The sequence below is a fragment of the Macrotis lagotis genome, chromosome 5, assembly GCF_037893015.1.
Source record: "Macrotis lagotis isolate mMagLag1 chromosome 5, bilby.v1.9.chrom.fasta, whole genome shotgun sequence".
Lineage (NCBI taxonomy): Eukaryota > Metazoa > Chordata > Mammalia > Peramelemorphia > Peramelidae > Macrotis > Macrotis lagotis.
In genome coordinates this window covers 155844099-155864503 of record NC_133662.1, presented here as the reverse complement: position 1 = coordinate 155864503, position 20405 = coordinate 155844099, and the positions used below count along the sequence as shown (strand labels likewise).

Genomic DNA, 20405 nt, shown 5'->3' with positions numbered 1-20405 from the left:
TGTGTACGAATGTCACGCATCTATGCAGACACGTACCCTGTCCATGTATGCACGTTATATATTCACGCGTGTCCTGGGGCAATGGAAGCTGCAAGAAAATAGGTTAAAGCACCTTCGGAAATATGATCAGAACTTGGAGTATTTTGTTTTTGCTACTGGACAACTGAACAGCAGGCGCAGGGGCAAAGGAAGGAAGAGGAAGGACCCCGGGTTGGAAGGAGGAGAGAGAATAAGGCAGAGAGACAAATTCTTTGGTTATGATGGACGGGGGGCGGGGGGGGGGGTTGGAAGGAGTATTCCTTAAAGGAAATTCTCTAGCTGGGAAGAGACGCACAAATTTCGCATGGCAAGTAGGGACTGGCTCTCCTGGGAGTTCCCTGTTTGGAGAGCGGGCCCGGGAGAGAGAGATCTCCCCTGCTGCCTGGGAGAGGCTGCAGCTTTGGGCTCCAAAGCCCTGCCCCCTCTGTTCCCCTCCCCTCCCCCGTCTGCTATGTACACAGTGCATTTCCCTCTCTTTTTCTGATTCTCCAGACTGGTTTTTCTGGTTCAGCCTCTCACCCTGGGACGCGCTGGGGGATCCGATGACGTCGCTGGCCGAGCTTTCCTCTCTCTCTCTCTCTCTCTCTCTCTCTCTCTCTCAACCACGTCCCTTCTCTTCCCTTTCTCCCTCTCTCACTTCTCGCTGTAACTTCTGTTCTGGGAGGTGGTGCCAGGAAGAACCCTGTCTGACTCTAGAGATGAGTAAAGGCTGCTTTGCTGCCGCTCCCTCATCCAGAAAACTGCGACTCTGGCCTCTCTTCTCCCTCTCCAGCCCAGCTTCACCTTGTCTGTCGCTCTGTGTACAGTATAAGAAAATAAATAAAGGAAAGAGGAGCCTTGGCTGTCGGGATCTCTTCCCTCCCTCCCTCTGTCCTTAAGGAAATGCTACCAGACACCCCGCAACACGCACAAGCTTAGCAAGGAGCAACCACAGCAGCAGAAAGAACAAGGGCACCAGGGGGTTTTTCCTCCTCCTCTCCCTCCTCCTCCCCTCCTCCTCCTCCTCCTCCTCCTCCTCCTCTCCTCCTCCTCCTCCTCCTCCTCCTCCACGGTGACTTTCCAGGTGAGCAGCAGCAGCAGCTGCTGCGAGGACCCCCCTGCCCAGGTATCTCCCTCCTCCTGCCCCTGTCACTCGGAGCTGGCCAGGAACTGACAGCCGCCGGAGGGGCTTGCGGAAGAGAGGCGGGGAGGCGGGCGGGCGGGAGGTGTGGGAGTGGAGAGGAAAGGGGGAACGCCGGGGGAGCGCTGTCTTTCTGAAGAAGAGGAGGGTCTTTTAAAAAAAAAATCTTTCCTGACTGTGGCACAAGTATTTGCCAAGTTGTGTCTTGGACGTTGAAGCGACGGGCTGCACCGGAGCAACTTACAAGGTCTTCCTCTCTTTTCCAAAATCCATCTACTTTGGGTTGTTGGGGTACATGGAGGGTGGATCCATCCTTGGGGAAAAAGAAGCGGGGACTATAGGCTAGCCGTCTGATGGGTAAGTCACCCCGGAGATGTGTTTTGCCTCTTTCATCTCTATGCTCGGTATATTTTACTTTATGCTGGAAATATCCTCTGCCCCCTTCCCCATCTCCCCTCCTGCTGAGGTTGCTTCGGGGGTGAGGAAATGTGTGTGTGTGTGTGTAGACTAGAGGAGGGGGAACCTAGGGGGAAGGTCTCTGGCGTGTTAGGAAATGTGGGGAATACCCTGGCTGTAAATCTATGCAGATTAGGGGGAGGCTGGTTTGCGTAATGTCCTCTCGGAAGGGGGGGGAGCTCGGAGAGGTGGAGGGAGGAATGTGCATGGTTACTAATGAGAGACATGCACGGCGCACACACGGCTACTGCTGCTGCTGCTGCTGCCCGTCCCCGTTGCAAGGTAGCCGTGGAGATTGGGGTTATGGGGGGGAAGGGAGACAGGAGGATGAGGTGCTCTCGGGGGTGTGATGGAGAGACCGAAAAAGGGGTTGGTGTTGGAGTGTTTATTTCTGTCTTTTTTTTTTTTTTGGTATTGGAATTTCAGTGACTTCTTTCTCCTCCCAAGGAAGGAGAGAAGGAAGGAAGGAAGGAAGGAAGGAAGGAAGGAGGGGGCTGACTTAGTGGAAGATTCAAGGCAGAACGTTTTTCCTTTCCCTGTAGGCTGGCTGCAGTGTGGGGGGTGGGGAGGGGCTAGACGGGGGGGCGCGTGGGGAAGGACGGGGGGGCGGTTTGCATGCGTGTTTATGTGGATGGTTCTGACCGGGGGAGAAGAGGACATGTGTGTTTGTGCTGTACACGGTGGGGATCTGTGTCTGCGCCTTTATGTCTGTTCCCTGAAGTGGGTGGAACGTTGGCCCGTTCCGGGAATGTTCCATGACGTGTTGCAGCCACAGGAAGGGGGTTAACGAGGGGCTCTCGGCCGCCGCGGCGGCTTGGGCCGCTGCTTATCAAAGCAGATGTTGCCGCCGCCGCCGGCCCGGGCTGCTCCGGCTGCTGCCGCGGCTGCCCCAGCTCCCTTCCCCCCCCCCGTTCCTTCTCCGCCGTCCGCAGGAAAAAAACAAAACAAAACACGATTTTGGTCGGGTCTGGCTACGGGGGTCCTGTTTCTGGAGTTTAACGCAGAAAGACCCCAGATCCGCTTTGCGAGCCCGACTGTTATCTCCGTAGGTCATTTACTATGGTAATGTACGCGAGTCCTCCGTGGCTGTCTTCCTCGTCTCCCCGGCTCTCTCGCGCTCTTATTATGTAACACATATCGAGTGGAGCGGAGGACATGAGAAAATGCTGTCCCCGCGGACCCGGGCCGAATTATACGGAGGGAGGAAAGGTCAGGAGCTGTCAGATGGTGTTCTCCTCCTTCAAGGACTTGGCCCCTGGAGAGGGAGGAGGGGGAAGGAGAGATTCTTCAAGTGGTTCCCGACGCTGTGCCTAGACTTGAAAGCAGCTAACTCGAGGGACTGCAGAAGCCCGTCCTCTCCCTCATGGGCGGGCGCTGGGACGTCGAGGTTGAGGAAAATAGGGCTGGAGGATGGGGAATACTCTCCAGTCTCTCATCCTTTTAACACTGGGACTGCCGAAGACAGACAGACAGAGAGAAAGAGAGAGAGAGAGAGAGAGAGAGAGAGAGAGAGAGAGAGAGAGAGAGAGAGAGAGAGAGAGAGAGAGAGTCCCTCTCTCTATGCAGGCACTTTGTTATGAAGGGAAACAGGTAGTGCAATTCGTGGTACAGATTGAGGAGGAGCTGAGCCAAGGAATCTCCTAAATCAGTTGCGTTTAGACACTTCAGAACACCTGTAATGTCTAAGAATATCCAGACTATCTGTGTGCACAACGGATAGGGCAAAAACCTCATTCATCTCTTTGCATGTTACTTTAAGGCCTAAGACAGGAATAAAAGGGTTTGTTTACAGGAGCTTTATTGTGATGAACATTTTGAACAGATTTCTTCCCTTCCTTTTCTGTCCTTAGGAAAATAATTCACTTTTACTTTTTTAAATGGTGGGGAAAGTGTAGACTCCCATTAAGTCACTGGATAATTCTTCCTATCTCCTCCCCCCCCCTCCCCATACTGAAAAACAATAGTCTGGGATTATTGATTTTTCTCTTCAGTACAGTTGTTTCTTTGTACTGTATAATCAAGCCCAGAAATTACTTGAAATATTAATAAGATCCATATTAATTACATTTTCACTGATCCAGTCTCCCAGAAAAGGCAATTTAACTTTATTAGAAACATTTTCTGTACTATTTAGTTTCTTTTTCCTTTAGTAAAAAACAAATCCTTTTGAATATTTAGGTTCGTTTATGTCTCTAATAAAGTCATATTTTTTCACCTGAAGTAGTGTTGTAAACATTATTTTAACTCGAAATTATTTTTCTTGGGGAATAATTTAGGATGTAAACAAAATGGTTGATCAAAACCAACAGCATATGCAAAAATCATATTACCTTATCATTGTTAACTGCAAAAAAACCCCATTCTTGTATCATTGCTATGGAGAGTATTATCCCTGATACTATATCATTAGATGGAAAATGATTTCATATTTTTATTGTGGAAAAGATAAGAATGTATGGAATATACATTCTTATCAACTTAATGTAATAGGGTTTTTTACAAGTGTCATAATCTTATTTGGCCACTAGGTTAGAAATATGCAGTATATTTGTGATATGCAGTAAAAAATCAATGTTACAATGCTGAATCTTCTGAATAGGTATACCAGTCAATAGTTCCCTTGTCCTTGAATTTAGGTCATCCATGAAACAATGAAAATTAAAAAGTTATTTGTTAGATTTCTGTTAAGGTACTTGTTCAGATTTCAAATTGCTGGCCTAATTTAATGTTATTGTTATATTCAACATTTCTCTTATTGTAAAGATTTTGATTTGAATTGGGGATGATTATGCAAAAAAAGTAGAATTGATAGGGATAGAAAATTTAAAAACATCACTAATTTTGACTTTGTTAGGGTCTCCTGAAGGTTTTTGACATAATACTATGTAAAGCAGGTATAATATTTGTAAACATTTGTGAAACTTGAAATGTGAAACTAGATTTAGTATAAATTATCAATTAACCAAATCAAATTATATAGTTGCAGTGAAAAATTAGCCTGAAGAGTCTATGATTGATCAGACTCTGCTGTGAGATTTGTTTGCAAACCTCCTTGTTACCATGAAAACAAAACAAAGGGCTTCATGTATACAGGTATTCCTTATGGAATAATGGTACATGTGTCTGCTTGAGTACTTGGCACTCTGTCACTGTTTACAATTAGACAACTGTTCACAATGCTGAGTATTTTCCAATTTTTAAAAAAATAACTTCAAGCATAACCTTACCTGACAGAGTTAAAATAAATTCAGTTTGAATCTTTGAAAAATGGTTACCAACTATGGGCTCTTACATAAAGACTGAAAATATATTTATCTTACCAAACTGCTTTTCAAAAATGAAATAAAAGATTTTTGAGTAGGACATTTTATGTTCAGTTCAACATAATTAATGTGAATTTTTTTTCTGTATTATATTTATCCTTCCCTCTCCCTAAGTTACAAACAATGACAAGAGGTTTTGAAATTCAAACTATGTGGCAAAAGTCTTTGAGAAAACAGAAATAATGCGAGAAAAATGATGCCTGGCAGAATAAAGGGCATATATATGGTTGCTGAAAATCAATCAGTAAGCAATAGTGAAGAATGGCCATCAAAATTATTCTAAGTTTTAGCAGGATAGGAAATTTGTTAACAAATAATAGTATTTGTATTTTAATTCTTAGTAGGTAACAACAGACTTTGTAGTAGGTAACTACAGGCCTGATTTCACTCCTCTGAGTAGAGAAAGGGTGTGAAAATGAAAACATCACTTGAGTACCAGAGAGAGGAAATACTCCTAGGTCCTGAATTCATAATTTAAATATCAAATTGCTTAAAGGTCTGCCTTAAAGAATTTAGGAGGAAAAAGGAGCAGAGGAAAGTTTTTAAGTCTGATTCAGTGGATGTCACTTAGTGTTTTTGAGTAACTGCTTACCATACAGTTCAGAAAGTGTATATTTTCCTTGCCTGATATATTCAGATAGATTTTATTTTGTTGTTTGTTAGGCAAAACTCAGACTGTTGATCAGTTGTTTCTGATTTTTTGTGACCCATTTGGAGTTTGCTTGGCAAAGATATTGGAGTGATTTACCATTTTCTTTTCTACCTCATTTGACTGATCAGAGAAAACAGAGTTAAGTGACTTGCCCAGGATCACACAGCATTTGAATTCATGAAGAAGAAAAGACCCCCAACTCCTGCCTGGTGCTCTCTCTTAGCTGTCCAATACTCAGATTATCAGAAACTAACTTGAAGGATTTACACCTTTTTAATAGTAAGAGCTATAGTAATGGGCTTTGAATAGGATTGAACAGAATATTCTATCTGAAGGGAAAAATTGAAACTGAAAAAATTCAAGGTGTGGTTATTTTAAGGAGGTCAAATATGGTCCAAACAGGGCTCCAAATACTTGATCAGGTTTGTCACATTCTGTGATTAAAATTGTTTTTTTTTTTCAAGCTTTGCTAGAAATGCTAACAGGAAATAAAATTTGAATATTTGTATTTATAGATGTTAAATATTTCTTAATTATTTGCAGCAAATCTTTACCTATTATCATGTCATAAATCACATACATTGAACATTTGAGAGTAGTTTTGTGGAATGAATGTTGGACCTGAAGTTATGAGACCAGAATTCAAATCAGACCTTGGATGTATTTAACCTGGGTGGACTTGGATGAGTCATTTATTTTCCATAGATATCACTTTCTTTCCTCATCAAATTAAGATAATGATATTTGTACTACTATACTGTCCTCACTGTTGTGAGAAAGGTGCTTTTTTAAAAACCCAAAGTGCTTTAGAAATAGATACTAGAAATATCTATACCCTTATGATCTTCAGGGGAAGGAGAACTGTTTAGTTTTCTTAAATCTTTCTTGAGATTAGATGTGTGCCAGTTTTGATATAAGCAAGTCTATCATAAATAAATAGTCTGAAATTTTATTCATTGTTGATTTGAGTTGTGAACTAAAAAAAGCTATTAATTTGGCATGCATTCTACCTAGGGTGAATCCTAAAAATATATTTTATCTGAGTGGCAACAGTGTAAACCAAAAGTGAAAGTTGGCAATTATTTAGAGAACCATTAGATTATAATCTCCTTGAAAGCAAGGACTATGCCTCTTTCCATTGTTTTTGTTCTTAATAACCTAATAAAATATACTACATGTGGTAGGGAGTTAGTTATAATTGGTTGGTTGAATTGAATTGAACCACCAAACTTAACCACCAAGGATTTTTTTCAGTGTTTCAAAACCTTAGTCATCAATGTTGCAGCAAATTTTAAGGAGAGAAGGCCAGAGTTAGACATAACTCTCATTAGTTTATCAGGTCCATTTACACAGGTTCCAAAAACTATATTCTTGAAGAAAAGCAGTTAAGTTGAATGAAATTAGTGAGCATTGGGAAGAGGGATGGTTATGTTGGGGAGAGTATCAGATGGGTACTCATGGGCAGCATGAGTTTGCTGAACTTGGAAGTGTGATCCATTAGAAGTGTGATCCATCACTTCTAGGTCACAAGAGGAACTTGTTTTAGGGTCAAGAAGCACTTAGTCCCAACATCTCTGATATATAGTATATCCCAGGACAGATGGTGTACTCACTCTGGCTTAATTATGCCACTGGAGAGGAAGTACTGTAGGAGGGCTTTGGAGGTGGAGGAGCCCAAGTCACTATATTTAGCTTGCAGTTTGCCACTGCCATCACCAAATAGCTGGAGCTCTGCAGCTCTGGTCTCTGACATCTCTGAGAGCACTGACGCAGGCTGGCCAGAAGAGTAGCATTGTTTGCAGGCCAAGTTTGGAAGAAATGACAAGTGAAAAAAAGAATAAAACATTTGTCTCCATTTGTCTAGATTGGCTATATACATTAAGTATATAATGATCAACACTCAGATACAACCTTATCAGTAAAAATGTGCAATAGTGGATTCTTCATATTCTCAAAGATCTCTTTGAATATATATATATATATATATATATATATATATATATATATATATTAAAAATTCAAGTTTTTAGGCATGTTTTTGCTTGCATAATGTATAACCAGATTTATGGAGGTATCTCTCTTCTTTGGTTTTTGCATGACACTTGTCCTTGGCACTTTCTTGTCTGACTCAGTTTCCTTTATAGGATCCACTTCCTCTCTCCCCTCCTCTATTCTTCTCCTTTCTCATTCCCTCTCCTCTGCTCTTCTCTTTCTTATTACTCCAGATACATGCCACTTCATTTCTTATCTCTATGCTCTACTCTCTCCTCTCCCTGGAAGGTACTTTCCTCCTTCCATCACCTCTTCTAATTTCTAGTTTCCTTCAAGTCTCAGCTCAAAATCTACCTTCTACGTGAACCTTTCCTGATTCCTTTCCCCCAGATGATAATATCTTCCTTCAGAAATTACCTCATACAGATTACTTAAATACATATACATGTACATGTTTTCTAATCCAGGTCAGATTGCATGTTCCTTAAAAGTCAGAAATTATGTCACTTTTTAATCTCTGTATCCCACAGTTCCTGGCCCATAGAAAGCACTCAAATGCTTGTTGATAGATTGATTTTCATTTTTCATACAGATATGGTCTCTTAGACTCAATTATATAATAGTAAGATGTGATGCCAGGAAAAAGGGAAAAAACTCTTCACTAATAAGAAGTAATAATGAGCCTTGTGAGCATAATCATTGCATTTTGTGAAAATTTTAATTTTTCCTTTTAATCTTTTTAATTTTATTTTCCTTCATTCAATACTCACTTATCTCTTGCTGAGTGTTCTCTGTTATTCAAGACACATAGGAATTCTTCCACTTCTGTGAGTGTACCCACTCTTAATTGTTGATGTTGAAAATAAAATTTAAAAAGAATGGCAAAACTCTGTGATAACTTGGTCAAAATGTGAGATTGAATTCAGCATTCAGTGTTATGATGATTAATTTTCTTAACTTTTTAAAAGTGAAGTGTTGTTTAAAAACAACACTTAATAACTTTAACATCCAGGATATTTTTCCCACTCCAGAAAATTTAAACAGAGAATAGTTCACCTTGATTATCAAGCACCTAAGTATAAACTTATTTCTGGGATAGAACCAGATTTAACCACTTACCATCTAGTTGTGAAAAAGTTTAAGGGATAGAAATGTAGTTATATTAAAGGCAATACAAAGTATAATCTTTTAGTCACTGCCTAATTCTACAAAATCGTATTTGCACTCAGTAAGTGGTCTAATGTATTATTTGAAATCAGAATGCTTTACTTGACAATGATTTATCTGGTGACTTCATTTTATTTTCTGCTGAGAAAGAAAGTGACAGATTCAGTGAATCTATCATTATTTTCCTTGTTAAAGATTCATTTGATTTCAAAAGCTTTACAACAATGTTATGTTTTTGAGGCCAAATAACAGAGAAAGGTATACACACACCCTAATTTATATTTACTTTGGCTAAAATACCTCCAAGTTTCCCAGTTGTTTTTCAACAGGTGTTTAAAAGTCTAAATACAAATAACTATTACTTAAGATGCGAAGGTAATTCTCAAGAACTTGGCAGAAAGTATTTTTTTTAAATGATAAGCATGTCAAATTCTACATGAGGAACGTTACAGGGAAATTCATTTGAATGAGGATAACTGTTCATTAAAAGGTTGAAGTGAACTACAAGTATTTACATCTTTTGAAAGATGTATAACTAGTGAGGATGCCAATAGGAAAGATTAATGTTAGCTGGTAAATAGAAACTTTTAGATTGAAAATATGTTCTGCATTCTTAATTGATCTGAAAATTATGACATTTTTTAGTACTTATATTGTGATGCATGCTTTTGATCGTATCTTGCGATTATAGGGCATGTGACTGTTGTCTTCTGCAATTGTGATATTAGGAGGAACCAGACACTTTTCTTAATCCATTGTCAACTTAGTAATCTTATTTAAAAATAAATTATAATTGCCCTATTTATTTAGTAAGAAATATTTCTGTAAAGCAATTATTTCCAGAATTTGGTAATAATTTTTCTGCCTTAAATTCATGACACGGGAGTTCAAGTTGAAGTGTCCAATAGATACGGAAAGATAAGTACAAATTTAAGAAAGCATTGCAATTATCTTTTAAGGGAAGAGACAGAGATAATGCAAATATAAATATTTGACTAAAATATTACAGAAATCCATGACATTTTCAATGGTTAAAAAATGACTCATAGTATCTCACCATGGAACTATTAATTTTTATCAAAGGATGCAAATTTTAATTTTATTCAATATTTAGCACAGTCAGGTTGTGTTTCTACATCTCAGCATTACTTTAATTTTTCTGCTTAAATCCATCATTGCGGATGATCAGTGTAGAAAATGGTGTCTCAAATATATACTCAGGACTCGTAATTATAGAGGTTGTATGTCAATTCTGGTCTTCTGAAGTGCTGAAGTGGTTGCTTTCTCTTACTCTATTGACAAAACCATAAACACTTAAGGAACAAATAAACTATCTGTGGTATGGTTTATTTTCTTTCTGTGTGTTTAATTTCTAATGATTGTGCAGTAGATCTTATCTGGCAATGCAATCACTGTGCTACTCTCCATTTTTCTTCCAGTGGTAGGAACTTTAGTGTCAATCAAAAGTGAAGGGGATATTATATGGAATGAACCTTTAAGACAACCATTAATGAAAATTACTGAATTATTCATTTTCTCCCTTCCCCTATCAGTAGAAAATCATAGGCCGTTTCCGTATAAGTTTTCAGTGTAACGGAATAAATATAGATGTTTATATGCTTTTATATTCACATACATAATCACAGTGTTTGATAAAGTAATGAGTTGGGGGAAGCAGTAGTTCCAAGTCCTTGTCAGAGTCAAATGTAGATCATAATTTTTCTACTCAAGTATCGCTTGCCCTATTCAGACTACAAGATACTCTTGAGGAAATGACCACCTTCAATCATTGTTCTTACACATATAGTCATAGTTGACAATTGCCCTTTAGTTTTGGCAGATTGGGAATAAGTAGTCAAAAGAAATTTGACTCATCACAGGTCTGATGAACTGACTTCTTTGTAGCCAACTAGGGGAAGATGGTCTTTATGCTGTGACCTTATCAAATAGACTAAGATTTAGAGCTGAAAGGATCCGTAAACATTATTTGAACTCTGTGTGTGTGTGTGTGTGTGTGTGTGTGTGTGTGTGTGTGTGTGTGTGTTTGTGGCTGTGTGTGTGTGAGAGAGACAGAGAGAGAGAGAGAGAGAGAGAGAGAGAGAGAGAGAGAGAGAGAGAGAGAGAAAAGAAGAGGAAGAAGAAGAAGAAGAAGAAGAAGAAGAAGAAGAAGAAGAAGAAGAGCAGCAGTAACGGGCAAGACAAGAAAGGGGAAAGGCCTCCATTCTCTTTTTTTGGCAAGAAGGTCTGATTGGGCAATGTCTTGGTGCCTGGATCCCCCTGCTCTCAGATAATAAGTGGCATTGGTGAAAGAGGTAGAATGAACTTGAATGACATTGGTGTTCCAATCCCTCCCCTTTCACTCTTCCAGAGAACCATCCCTTATAGCAAAGAAAAAGAAATAAAAAAAGAAAAATTAAAACAACAGCAATAACAAACAGTTAAGCAACATTAACCCAACACATCAACCAGGTCTGCCATTATATGCAGTGTTCCACACCTGGAATACCCCCATCTCATATAAAAGGTAGGAAGGTCACTCTCATTTCTCTCTCTTTTTTTTTTTTTGGAATGAGTCATTACAAATTTTCACAGTGGTTTTACCTATCTTGCATTTTCTTTTTCATCTGAAAAAAAATGGAGATTTGTTTATAATACCTTTCAGGTACAGGACAGTGATTTACTGATAAAAATTGAAGACTTCTTGCTTTCAGTATGTCAAGTAACATTATGAATTAAGAAAGATTTGGTTCCCTAAGAAGTCCAATACAAAACCATATACTTGTGAAAAACAATAGCAAAGTTCTTTAAAATAATTTAATGCTATTAATATAGTTTATTAAAACATATATTATTGTTTTCAGAAAAAAGTTTTCAACAAGCATAAATATTGAAGTTATTTAATCATGAATTTGAAGTCTGTCTGCATTAGCATTGCCCATATGCAACCACAACATTAAGAGAACCATACCTACTTTTTGGTATGGAAATGGATTTATTACTACATTACTACATTCAAGGCATTTATCATTACGTTCTTAAACAAAAATTTCTTCAGTCTTTTAATGGGTATTAGTGTGCAATAGCTTAATAAGGAAATAAAAATTTAAAATTCTTGGAATTCACAGTCATTATTTGGGATCTTTTTGTGGCAGTTTATTAATACTGAATCTGATAGGGACAGCAAATAAACACAACATATATTGATATAAAATCTGGAAAACTTTTTTATGGATATAGCAAATAAGCTAAATAGCTTGATAAAATTAACTTGCTGACTTTTCTTCCTTTGCAGTTTTCCTGGCTGATGAGAAGGGAAGGGAGCAATTATGAAGAATGAATACAAAACATGTTGAAGTTAGCAATAGTGGTGTTATTGATTGCTAGTCATTTTTTGTTTTGTATTTGCCTCCTCAGGGAAACATTTGGAGAATAGAGTTTTGCACTAGTAGGTGATTAATAAATGCTTGTTGAATAGAATCTTTGGTATAATTAGCTATTGAAAACATGTTACTTATCCACTGAAGTCATCCTCTGAGAGTTCATTAAGGAAAGCAGGTGACCCAGGTTTCTTGAAGTTATGCTGGGACTTCATATTATAGAGGACTTTAAAGTTTGCACAGCACTTTGCATGCCTTCTCTCATTTGTTCTTCACAGTAACCTGGGGGTAGGTGCCATTATCACCCCCAGTAGAACCTGAGATTTAGAGACGTCTTGTCCATCATTACAGAGTCAGTTATTGTCTAAAGCAGAGTTTGAACCTGGTCATTCCAACTTTTGTTGCATCATTTTATCTGTTTTTCTATTCTGGCATTTTATAACACAGTTGTATCTGACTCTTTGTGACTCCATTTGGAGTTTTCTTGGCAAAGATACTGCAGTTGTTGGTCATTTCCTTCTCCACTTCATTTAACAGATGAGGAAACCGAGGTAAACAGAGGAAAGTGACTTGCCCAGTATCACACAGCTAATAAGAGTCTGAGTACAGATTTGAACTCAGAAAAAAGATGAGTTTCCCCCAACTCCAGGCCTGGTGCTACCTCTCCACTGTGCCTGTTAGCTATTTGTAGTGGCTAGGTGATGCAGTGGATGAAGCACCAGCTCTGGAGTCAGGAGGACCTGAATTCAAATTTGACCTTAGATACTTGACACTAGCTGTGTGACCATGGGCAAGTCATTTAGTGTCTCACATCCAGGGCCATCTCCATTGGTCCTGATTCACATCTGACCCAGATGAGGTGACTTAGCACAGTACCCCCTCACTCAAATCCAGTTCATGTGCATCACCTCCCTGATGTCATGGTCTTCTTCAAGAATGAAGGCCAAACATCATTATCATTAGAACACAAGCTCTGGCAGGTTCTAGATTTTGAATATAGACCTGCCAAAGTGTTATTTGCATGTCATCCAAGGACAGGTTTAGTTAAATTCAGAGTCAGCTGGTTGACCAGTGGTTTTCTGACCAAAGACCCTCTCCCATAGTTATAAAGGGGTTGCTGTCTTGTCACTTTAGACACTATGTGACAAAATCCTTCAACTTCCAATACTGAAGTAAATAACACACTACTACTGGACCAAATTTCTTTGTAATTGTAGCCTATACAACCAAATATTTAGCAATATGAAAAAGAATGTTAAATTACAAATAACAGACAATTAAGATAGTTTCACAGAAATATGTATTGTTTAATTTATTCATTTATAGGAATAATTCATCCATCCATCCAACAGAATAGATATGGCCTGGTGTGAAAATATTAATAACTGCATTGTTGGGACAGCTAGGTGGTACAGTGGATAGAGTACCTGCCCTGGAGTCAGGAAGACCTGAGTTCAAATGTGACCTCAGACACTTAATTATTACCTGGTTGCATGATCTTAGGCAAGTCACTTAATCCCATTGCCTTGAAAAAACAAAATAAAACAAAAATAATTGCATTGTTATGACATGGAACGTTGCAATTTGGAGCGCATTTTCTTTTTTTGTTGATAGCTTTTGTTTTTAATATTACTTCTATTTCCAAATACATCTTCCCCTGCCCTCTAGTAAAACCTAGAGAGGTTTCCCTTGTAACAGATTATTAAAAAGACAAAAAAGCAATTAAGGAAAACCAATCAGCAAATGACTGTATCTGACATTATATTCTTTATTCCATAATCATAGTTCCTTCCTTCTTCCCACCCCTACCCCAAGTCTTCCTTTTGCAACAAAGAATGAGCTGAATGTGAATTCAAGGTTCAGATTGACTAAAGAGAAGGAGTGTGTGTGGGAATCATCTGGAATTAGGGATTTGCGGTTCTAATCCAGGTTCTGCTAGTTAACTAATTGTGGGACCTTGGGCAAGTCCCATTGACTTAGTGTCCCTAGGTCTCAGTTTATTCAAATATAAAATGAGGGATTTGGGATAATTTACTTTGAAGGCTGCTTTTAGACCTGGTCTATGATCCTCTGAACTTTGGAAATGTTCAGAAACACTTTGGTAATATCCTTTTGATCTTATAGTCTTTTGTCCAATTTTGTCTTTCTTGATTTTTTTTTCAATTTGGCAGATCTTGTGACTGAATACATAACAACTCTTACTTTTATAGTATTTTAAGATTTACAGAGCTTTAACTAGTACTTTTATCATAGCAACCTTTCCAGGTAGATTTTTATTTTGAACTGAATTTTTTTCCATGATATGCAGTTAGAAAGTGTTGGGGGTGTGGCTAGGTGGCACAGTGGATAGAGCACCAGCCCTGGAGTCAGGAGTACCTGAATTCAAATTTGGCTTCAGACACTTAATAATTACCTAGCTGTGTGGCCTTGGGCAAGCCACTTAACCCCATTGCCTTGCAAAAACAAAACAAAACAAAACAAAATAAACTAAAAAAAAAGTGTTAGGGCCAGGATTCCAATTATATTCTCCAGGTTTAGACCTCTCTTTCACCATACTTCATGTGTCAATGAAACATTTCACTAGGAATATTCACTCTTTTGGCCACTAGGATACAATTTAGGGAATGGAGTAGCAATTTAGTGAATGTTAACTTTTGCAAACCAGAGAGTTAAGGAGCTTTTCAGTTTCCCATATAGCAATTCACTCATAAAACAAAACAAATATGGTCTTGCATAGCAATATTGATATGTGGAAAGGAGATGAGAAAGACAATATTGAAGGTCATGTGGAATTAACTTCAATAAAATTTTAATATTTGAGTATTATTTGAATTTTAATTAAATTTAATTAATTAAATATTTTAATATTATTAATTGCTTAATATTATTAATTATTTAATTATTAATTGGCCTACTTTATGTAGAGCACTTGTACAATGCATAGTCACTGGAAGAAATCCAAAAATTTGATGAACAACGCTTTTCTCATAGACCTATAGTTAGTGGCACATAAGCAATACCTGAAATACAAAATGTTACATATTAAGTATGTTACTAAACCCAGCATTTGAGGGAAGAATTGACCATTATTGAATAGGAATATTGAGGAAGTTTCATTTATGAAATGACATTTGAACTAGACTTTGAAAAATGAATAGAATTTTAATAGATGGAGATTGGGAATTTCAAAATAGGACTGTGGATATAGGGGAAAGAATAAACAAAATAATGGTGGCAAGACAATATGGAACATTTTTGGGGATGATAAATACTCCATTTTATCTGAAACTATCATGTATGGAGTAGCATGACATAAGGTGCCAGACTGTGGAAGGTCTCGAAGGCCAGTGTAGTTTAATCTTTACAAGAAGTCATTTTGAAGGGTTTTGAGAAGGTACGACATGATCAGTTCTGGGTATTTAAATTTGTTTGAAGATTAGACTATAGTGCATAGAAAATGGAGAAAGGAAGACTAGTTAGAAGACCACTGGTATAGTTTCCATTGGAGGTAAAGAGGATCTGTATTAGGCTGGTAGCACAGGGTATTGAGAAAAATAGAATAAATGCAAGCAATATATTGTTTGAAATGTAGAATGAGCAATGATGCAATCAATTACCTTTGAGGGAGTGAGGGAGAAAGAAAGACCATGGAAAAAAATTAAGGATTTTGAAAATGAATGACTGATGGTATTACTGATAAGCATAATAAAGTAACCAGGCATATGCTGGAACTAGCTCATATCTGCTGAAAAACTAATTGTTAAATTTTCAATGTAAGCATATATGCCTTGGAAATGGACAGACATTACAGATCAGGTTTTGATTAATTATTTTGTTGGTTGTCTAAGCTTAGTATGATAGAGGAAATGATTGACATGTTAAGGATTAAACTTAAAAGTGTGTCTTGGGTTTTGGAGAACTGGTTGTGAAATAGATATTTGCTCACACATGGAAGTAGCAGAGTAGGGTTGAAGGAACATTGTCCTGGAAGTGAGGTAACTCAGATTTTATTTCAGCTTTGCCAACAAGATTTTTTGGTTTTATTTTTTTTTTTAAAGTAACTCACTTCATTCCACTTGGACCTCATTTACTTGTGTATAAAATGTGAGGGTTGAATTGGTCTTCTTTTATTGTATGCTTGGATATCATGATCTTAAAATAAATAGATAAAATTGACATAGAGCTTTTAAGACTTGCAAAGCATGTTACAAATATTATCTCATTTGATCCTCGCGACAATTTTGAGAAGTAGATATAGTTATTATTATTCCCATTTTACATAGGAAGAAACCATGTCAGACAGAGGTTAAGTGATTTGGATAGGGTTGCACAGTTAGGAAATGTTTGAGGTTCAGCATTGTTTCTGCTGCATCACCCTTTTGCCTATAAGTTCCCTTTCAGGTCTAAAGTTATGGTCTTTTACATATTTGTTGATTTTTACCCACCCCAGTTTTCTGTTCAATCTCTTCAAAGAATAATTTGTTTGGTTCCTATTGAAAGGGGTTACAGAAACACTGTCCTCATCCCTTACCCCTGCCCGAAAAATATAAATGTAAATTATAAATACTGAAGTATCAATACAACTTGGGGAGGAATTAAATGCTCAGTTGTAAAGTTTGCAGGTTCAAATAATTTAGAAAATTACAGTTCGTGGAACTGTCCATTCTACACCTTTTATTCTGAATTCTTAAAGAAAATAAAACAATCAAAATGGATTATGAAAATGCTTATGTAAAAAATTATGCAATAAAATATTTAAAATATTATTACATCTGTGTATTTGAATTCCTGCTTAATGTATATGGGTTTTGTATTGGATATTATTATTATTATTATTATTATTATTATTATTATTATTATTGCTATTCTTTGAAAAGTGAACATTGTCAGGAGGTAGATAATGCATGGAGGTAAAGTTATATTCTATTTCACTCTTGGGCATTTTTTCTAAACCAAATAAGTCTAATGTAAAATTCAATTCTGAACAATTTTTTATATACATGCACACACATGTACCCTTTCTCTGGGACCATGTAGACATAAGCCATGTATTTTAAGAAATCTAGAACTGAGATTAGTCTCTATATTACTATAAATTGAGATTTGCTTAATTATTTTTCTGTGATAATTTATAATATAGCCTTTTGGAAAGGTTCTTGAAAATAATATTGTCTAAATGATGACGGAATCAAAATGAATGACAAAAATTAGTACAAATGCTTTCCTATTGTAGATATAAAAGTGCAATATTTACAAGAAAAAGTCACTACTCCACAGGGAACACAATCTAGCAGCATAGATTGATAATGACACAAATATTTCATTATTTGTTAATAATGAGCTTGGTGAAAAATACATTTCTTAGAACAATTAACTTTTGATGAAGAGGAAGAGAAACATACTCATTAAATGGGAAATGGTGGATATAAGCCTGTATTAGTCAAACTAGTCATCATGTTTTGAGAGTTTCTACTGTATCTTTGGGGAAATACTGTCTCTGTAACATTTTTAATTTACTTTAGGGGTTCTTCAGTTATAGTTTCTGTCCTTGAAGAAGGGTCTTCTTGTGTATGCGTGGTATGTGTATGTGTATGTGTATGTGTGGGTGGTGAGAGTGGAGTAGGGATAGAAGATAATCAATTTATGTGTTTCTTTTTGATTTTAATTTGGATAATATATTTAGCTGTCAATTATCCACTTCTAATTATTTAGTCTTTGTTAAATATTAAATCTAGAAAGGGGCATAAAAAAGTAGTAACCTTTTAAATGTAGTCCTAAATGAACGCAATTCCATTTACAACATCACAGCATTGTCCAAAGTCAGAAGGATAGTCAGAGCCCTAATCAAGATTATTATGTGGGTAATACCCTTCTGCATGAGAGAATTCACAGCACTGAGTTGTTCTTATTGTTTCCTGCATTTTTGCAGTTCCACATACAGAATTTGGTAGTTTTCTAAGCCTTGAAATCATCAAGAAAATTTGTTCTAAGGTCTACTTAATAAAGAAAAAGATATAGCTTCTCAATTCAATCTAAGAGAAAAAAAAAAAGGATTTATTTTGGAAGTACTTAAGTAGAAATGAATCTCATTAGAACCCAGGACTATGAATCATACTGGTAATTGTTGAATTTAATGCTTTTCATAAAAGGTTTGTACATAATCTAACCTTCTCTCTATTCCTTTAAATGGTTCTTTTTCTACACTTTTCTCTATTCTGTTGAGTGTTTCCTTTTGGTTTTGAGTTGAACTTCTGTTTTGTTAAGCTATTGGGTCTATAACAATAATCCAGTTTTATTATATGGTAAAAAATAAGATGTGGAACTGAGAAAAAAGAATGTCTGCATGATCTGGTTACTTCTCCTTGAGACCAACTTCCTATACATACTAACTTGGGAAATATGACAAATGAAAGGTGAAAAGTCACTTGGTAGAAGAGGATCTTGCCCAATTTGACCCACTTAATAAAGGCAGACTGCATTCTTTATCCTACTCATATCTGAGAACCTACACAGCTATATCTCCAGTACTCATTTTGCCAAAGACCACTGAAAATCTAAGGATTGTAGGGACAGCCTGGCTATCACCCAGATTGGGATTTAAAGAAATAGAGTCGGGGCGGCTAGGTGGCATAGTGGATAAAGCACCGGGTTCAAATCCGGTCTCAGACACTTAATAATTACCTAGCTGTGTGGCCTTGGGCAAGCCACTTAACCCCATTTGCCTTGCAAAAACCTAAAAAAAAAAACCCCAAAAATAGAGTCAGAGAACCAGGAAACTATATGCTCACTAAGTGTAGTCATACTTTTGCTTGTTCATTTGTATCTTCAGCACCTGCTATAGTGCCTGTTATATAGTAGGCACTTAAATGTAGAAGCTTATTAATTAACAGATAATTCATTATTTCTCTCATAATATAATTGTAAAGCATTCTTAGTCATAAACCAGATATTAATTAGAAAGTAAGTTTTAAAATTCATTATTTAAGTAGTTGAATCAATGATGTTATCCTTTGATATCTAATTTTGGTACAATTGTGATCCTGGGTTTTCCAAGGATATGTTGGGGAGTTATAACTCTAACAGGTTCTGCTAAGCTTGAAATGATTCAAATATAGAACTCTATAGTTATTGTTTTAGGGCCAGCCTAGCTAAATTTGAATGTATTCATTTAAGAGGCTGCATTAATGAAGCAGACTTTTAAGTAGAAAGATTCCAAGATTGGGTTCAAATCTCATCTCACTTTCTAGCTATGTATGTGACCCTGGACAAATCTTTTATCCTCTTTCAACCCCAGTTTCCTTGTCTATAAAATAAGGGATGGTTTGGATGACTTCCAAGGTCCCTTCCAATTGTGATTCTATGATGAATCTTTGGATAACAACTATTTCTGAAGACCATTTATCAAGATTATAGAGGAATTGGAATTGGAATTGGATGGGGGAATACCCATGAAGTAACAGCATATTGTTGAGCATTGAAGTACTAAAAGAGTTATTATTGTCCAGTAACAACATGGGAAACATTAGTCCTGTTTTGTAACATCTTGGGAAACTTTAAATCCAAATCCATGTCATTATTTTCCATTAAATGAGGTGAACATATGTTCTACTTGGTTGTCATCATGAACTCTCTTAATGTATTTCTAACCATGGAGAGCCAAACATGACACTACTCTCAGCCTGTGGAGTTGCCTCATCTTTTAAACTATTCCTGCAGCTGTGGGGAGGAGTTCCAAAAAAATCTGTTATCCCGTGAAACATTTTTTCCAGTTCACAAGCTCTTCCCATACTTAACTGGCATGATAATGATGATACTTTTGAGGGTAAAGAGTAACCAGGAAGAGTAGAATTTTATTAAGTTATTCAAAATTTCCATTTTATTCATTTATTACTTGTTCAAAACCTGTTGATTCACAACATAGCTTTATTTCTCTTGAACCCAGGATCCATGCTACCTTAAAAACTTTTATTATTGATATAATAATAGAAAAATATAAGATTATTTTAAGACAATAGTTGAACTCACAGTAAGTCACAGAATTCTGGAGTGTGTTCAAATGAGATGAAATTATAACTGGGAAATGTTTAACAAAATAAATAAAAATATAATAAATAGTAGATAATGTTCCTTTATGGTTTTCTAAGTTATTATAAGGCCATTTTTTCTCTAGCTTATTATATAGATGAGGAAACTGAGGCAAACGGGGTTAAATAACTTGTCCAGAGTCACACAGTTAGTAAGACTAGATTTGAATTCAGAACTGGCACTCTAACCACCAA

General features: G+C 37.0%; 1 protein-coding gene across 11 annotated transcripts in view; it reads left to right on the top strand.

The window, feature by feature from the left end:
• Positions 1–510: 510 nt before the first annotated feature.
• Positions 511–20405, top strand: part of HIVEP2 (HIVEP zinc finger 2) — a 392429-nt gene continuing 372534 nt past the window's right edge. For 8 of the 11 annotated variants that reach the window (XM_074187718.1, XM_074187716.1, XM_074187721.1 and 5 more), the window contains exon 1: positions 1262–1897. The gene's annotated coding sequence lies outside the window, so the exon portion shown is untranslated. Of the gene's footprint in view, positions 1145–1261; positions 1898–20405 lie in introns of those variants that run through there. The other 3 variants (XM_074187727.1, XM_074187726.1, XM_074187722.1) reach the window with 3 other exon arrangements.